This window comes from Nothobranchius furzeri, chromosome 1, assembly GCF_043380555.1.
Source record: "Nothobranchius furzeri strain GRZ-AD chromosome 1, NfurGRZ-RIMD1, whole genome shotgun sequence".
NCBI classification, from domain to species: Eukaryota; Metazoa; Chordata; class Actinopteri; order Cyprinodontiformes; family Nothobranchiidae; genus Nothobranchius; species Nothobranchius furzeri.
The window spans coordinates 67,766,328-67,771,911 of NC_091741.1; the positions used below are offsets into that span (position 1 = coordinate 67,766,328).

The following is a 5,584-nucleotide window of genomic DNA, read 5'->3' on the forward strand; positions in this document are numbered from 1 at the left end:
TTGGGTCCTCTGGGTGTTTATGAAGGTCCATCATCTCCGCATGAAACACAAAGGTCACTAATGGCCTCTAAGTGAGTTACAAGTGGATGGACGTGAACAAAAAAGGGGGGAAAACATCTATAGTTCATTTCAAATGAAGTTAAAAGGATGGAGGGCAACATGATGAAACTGGTTTCAGTTCTCACATAAAATATCAGTAAAACACTAACGATCCAAGAAAAAGTCATGTTTTAGAGGCTTAAAATAAAAGGCAGCTAAACCCAGGGGATTCAGTAACAGGTGATAAGAGGATATTTTATTCTCATGACAACATGAATTTACCAGCAGATCAGAATCAGCATCAATGAATGAGTTCCTATGATCTCTCGGAATCTTGGGTTCTTAATGTCTTAAGCAGCTTTTCTATTGCTAGAACTCTGAACGTGACTAAAATGTGATGGTTTGTTACATGTGTCTGAGACACTTTTGCTTAAATTGCCATTGAATTGACATTTTTGTGACTTTCATGCATCTGTCAGGTTACTCACATGATCTCTTCATTGTTTGCAGTTCATCCAGATTTATAAACCCTCTGAAGGCAGGTGTTGCAGATCTGCAACGTTAAAACCTACCTTCCTGGTTACTCCACATACATATTGCATGAGCATTTTTTAACTCAGAAGTACCCCTGAAGGACTTAGTTGTTCGTCCTTTTATCAAAACTTATGTTGAGCCTGAGAGGGTTAATAGATTTGTTTTATTCCTGGAATGTCACAGTCTCTAATCTCTTCAGGTTCATTAGTGGTCACTCCCTCCCACACTCCCTCCCAAAGTAGCACAACGCTCACACTTTCTGACTCACAGAAGCTAAATCGAGTATCTCGCTAGTTTGCAACAATTGGTGACAAATTATGACTTCTCACCTGCCCACAGGTAATAAGGCCCACAACATGACTGTGCAATGTTTTGCAATGTTATGAATCTCTCTACATATGAACCTCATATATTCCCTCCTATCATATTCACGCACGTTGGAACTGTACACCAATGCCCACCAGCTTAGGCATTGTATTATTTCTCTACCATTACGTTTTTCCACAATTCATGCTATAATTTACAATTCTGTTTTATTTACATAATGTTGCACTGCAGGATGTGTTGCTTTCATTCACTGTATGTGTATGTAGTGACAATAGAGCCATTTATCTCAATTGATTTATCTGAAATCTTTTCTCTCGGGTATGTTTCAAAGGAAAACATGTATTTTTCTGAATCTAAGCTTTGCTTGGGTGTGTGTTCTTGGCCTCTGAAGCCTCCCTAGACGTACATGAAATATGATGTGAAACACAGTGACATCATTTCATTGTAAAACCCAATGATTATCTGATTTATCTATGTGACCCTTCTATTTCAACTAAAAACCATCCCCTGATAGAGAGATAAGAAGCTCTCCGTTCTGCTGGGTGGAGGATAGAAGATGGAGTCTATTGAGCTCTCATTCATCACTTTCAGATCAGTATTGATCAGCTGGCAGAGCAGCAGCAGTGGTGCAGAGATGTACGCCAACCTTTTATTGTGACGATGGGGGCGTTTGACCCGTCTGGCGGCTCAAACTTCTCAAAAAGCTTCTCAACTCACAGGCGGCTCTGTCCTCTCTACGGTACAGACATGATGGCCAGTGAGATGTGCTGTTACATCCGACTTTTTTAGAGAAGATTTGGGCTCTTTTAGCTTTGCCCAGAGCTATGAGCACTTTTTACAGCTCACATATGCTTTGTTGAGATTGGACATTAACATGGTTTTACAGCTTCTACAGCAGGAACAAAAAAGCCAGCCTTTTTAATTTTCCAGGATTTATGGATATCCTCTTTAATCAGCAGTGTGTCTGCAGTGAGCTGCTTAATGGATCTCTAAAAGTCACTCTGGACCTGATTTGGATCTGAGGTTTTGCTTCTACTGTCATATTTTATCACTGTGATGGATGTCAGCACAACGAAAGGCTAGCAGTTAATGAGCTCAGAAACAGCATGAGGGGGGAAGTCTGGTGACAGATTTCTGCTCAAATTTGACTTTAAAGTTGTGTTCACACATGTTTTATTACATGTAGTCTGAAAAAAAATCTTAAAGTTGTTGTCTGACATTTTCACAAATGTACTATTTTTTGTTAAATTTGTTTAATTAAGCATTCTCTTTCTTTGGACTGGAGAGTTTTCTTAATCTGTGTGTGAATCTGTGAAAATAAGCAATCAAATACAGAATGCTCATTTAATGCTTTACACATTAAATGTGGGCAAACTCCTGCTTTTTGAGGCCTTTTTGAGGGCTGTCTGTATTATAAAGAGAACCATAAGTTTTACTTGCAAAAGTCGTCTAATGAGCTTTGAAAGAAAAGCGTCTGGACTTCTTTGAGTTGCTTGAAGACGTTTCACCTCTCATCCGAGAGGCTTCTTCAGTTCTAAGGTCAAATGGTGGAGAGTCCCAGATTTAAACCCAGTGGGAGTTTCCCCCCGAAGAGGGAACAAAAGACCCCCTGATGATCTTCTACATAAACACATGAGCCAAGGTGTGAGGGTGGGTGTGGGTCCTGTTCAGCCTGAGTTTCGGGTGAGCTCATTGTGAAACCTGGCCCCACCCTATCATGTGAATTCCTGAGGTCGGATGGCCCAGGATATGCGTGGGTGTTGAGGCATCTGGGAAGGGATCTCAAAACTGGATTATAGATGACAGACAGTTGGTGTTGTAAACCACCGCCTCTGTTCAAAGATGGTTGCTCACAGTGGACATAAATGGCTTCCTTTACTCCTCTTTCAAACCATCTGTCCTCTGTCCAAAATGTGAACGTTGGCATCCTCGAAAGAGTGACCTTTGTCCTTTAGATGCAAATGAACTGCTGAGTCCTGTCCCGTGGAGGTGGCTCTTCTATGTTGTGCCATGCACTTGTGAAGTGGCTGTTTGGTTTATCCAATGTAGAGGTCTGGGCATTCCTCGCTGCACTGTACAGCATACACCACATTGTTCAGTTTGTGTTTAGGAGTTTTGTCTTTCGGGTGAACCAGTTTCTGTCTGAGTGTGTTGCTGGGCCTGAAGTACACTGGTATGTTGTGTTTGGAGAAAACCCTCCTGAGTTTCTCTGATACACCGGCTACATAGGGGATGACAAGGTTGTTGCGTCTGTCTTTCTTATCCTCCCTCGCTGGTGTCTGGTCTTCTTTTCTCTGCATCTTTGCTGACTTTATAAACTCCCAATTAGGATAGCCACATGTTTTAAGTGATTCCTTTATAAGTGTGTGTTCCTTCTTTTTCCCTTCCGGCTTAGAGGGAACATGTTCTGCCCGGTGGTGTAAGGTCTTGATTACTCCAAGTTTGTGTTCCAGAGGGTGATGTGAGTCGAAGAGGAGGTACTGGTCCGTCTGTGTGGGCTTCCGGTACACTTCAATGTTGAGGTTGCTATTTTCTTCAAAGTGCACAGCGCAGTCCAGGAAAGGCAAGCAGTTGTCCTTTATGTTTTCCCTGGAAACTTGATGTTTTTGTCCACGGCGTTGATGTGCGTAGTGAAGGATTCCACTTCTTGTGTTTTGATTTTGACCCAGGTGTCATCCACATATCTGTACCAGTGGCTGGGTGCTCTCCCTTTAAAAGAGCCAAGAGACTTTCTTTCCACTTCCTCCATGTAAAGGTTGGCTACATAGGTGACACGGGGGAGCCCATGGCACAGCCATGTTTTTGTCTGTAGAAACCTTCATTGTATTTGAAATATATAGTGGTGAGGCAGAGGTCTAACAGTGTGCAAATCTGATCGGTTGTGAAGTTGGTCCTGTCCTCCAAGGTGCTGTCTTCTCGTAGTCGTTTTCTGACAGTCTCCACTGCCTCCGTAGTGGGTATGCAAGTGAAAAGGGAGACTACGTCAAAGGACACCATGGTTTCATCTGGATCCGGGGTAAGTTTCTGGACCTTGTCAGTGAAGTCAGTGGAGTTCTTGATGTGGTGTGGGGTGTTCCCCACCAGAGGTGCAAGGATAGTAGCAAGGTGTTTCGCGATGTTGTAGGTGACTGAATTTATGCTACTGACAATGGGTCTGAGAGGGATACCTTCCTTGTGGATCTTGGGAAGTCCGTAGATGCAGGGTATGGCATCTCCTGGATAAAGGCGGTGATATGTCAGGCGGTTGATGGTTTTGTCCCTTTCAAGGCCTTGAAGGCAAGCTATAACTTTCTTTTTGTAGCTGCTTGTGGGGTCTGGCTTTAAGGCTTCATAGGTGTTGTTGTCACTGAGGAGAGTAGTGATCTTTGCATGGTAATCCGTTGTGTTTAGGACCACGGTGCACCTTCCCTTATCAGCTGGCAATATAGTGATGGTGTGGTCTTTGCGCAGTGATGCGACTGCCTTCTTTTCACTATATTGAAAATCACTGTGAAAGAGAACATAATTCAGCAGAGGAAGGTAATCTGAGAAGCTACAAAACAAATAACAAAAAATAAAATAAAATAGTAATACTAATGACCTAAACAGCATTTTATCTTGAGTCATACTGATAACTTGTAAAGACTCAATCAGTTGATTAAATCCTAAAATCCACAGAGCAAGCAACTAGCCACAAAGCCGTTCTAACTTTTTTCTGTCCCCAACAGGTGTTTCAGCTGGAGTTCTCCAATCAAAAGCATCCTCAGATTTTACAGACGAATACCAAACACACAAGTTTAACCACCAGTACGACACATATTCACAGATTAAAAACAGCTACGGAGGACCATATGGGCTGTTAAAAGCACCACCATCTGCTAAGGGAAATAAAAAAAAATCCTCACAATGAGCATGACTTTAACACATGGTTTAAATAAAGGCGATGGTGTGATGATCCAAAAGGCTTCACACTGAAGAGGCTCAGCAGGGTTTCTTTAGATTATTCATCCCTAGTTTGTTATCAGACCACCACACTCTGAATTATACAAATGACACAATGACAATTTTATTTAATAAAAATAAAGGTGAAAATAATCCTCTACATTTATCAGTTCATTATATTTTCATGGTTTTTATTTAAAAAAACATTGTAAGACATATTTTCTGCTTTTTCCATTTTTCTTCTTTGCTAAAAAAACCCTTAATTTAGATCAGAGTAATTTGAATTATCTGCTTCCCCAGACTTCTCCTGTGATCGTTTTAAAGCCACAAATGCCCAATTTCTGATATAATAATATTTATAAAACATGTTAGTAACATTATTAGTAACATTATAATCCACTCAATTTTGGGAAAAAAAGAACAAATTCTTGCAATCAGTGGTTTATTCTTAGAATACAAATGTTAACACATTTTCTAAAGTGTTTGGATGTTTTGTGAAAGGTAAAAATACCAACCTGTAATTTAACCCTCTGCCCCACACAAGAAACGTGTTGGTTGCTTTTTTTACAAGCAAATGTTTTTACATTGATAAAGTTGTAATGTAGAAACACTTTAACAGATAGCAAGAAAAGAAATTAAAACTAAACTTTTAAAGCTGACATTAGGATGGGAATAGGGATCTGACATCTGGATCGAAGCTCTGAAGAAGAAAATGTCATGGAGGGGCCATCAGCTGGCACACAGCTGCTAACCACTTAACATC

At 40.9% G+C, this 5,584-nt stretch overlaps 1 pseudogene; it reads right to left on the reverse strand.

Annotated features, from left to right (window-relative positions):
• Nucleotides 1-2,307: 2,307 nt before the first annotated feature.
• LOC107374812 (uncharacterized) lies at nt 2,308-4,506 on the reverse strand (annotated as a pseudogene).
• Nucleotides 4,507-5,584: the final 1,078 nt, after the last annotated feature.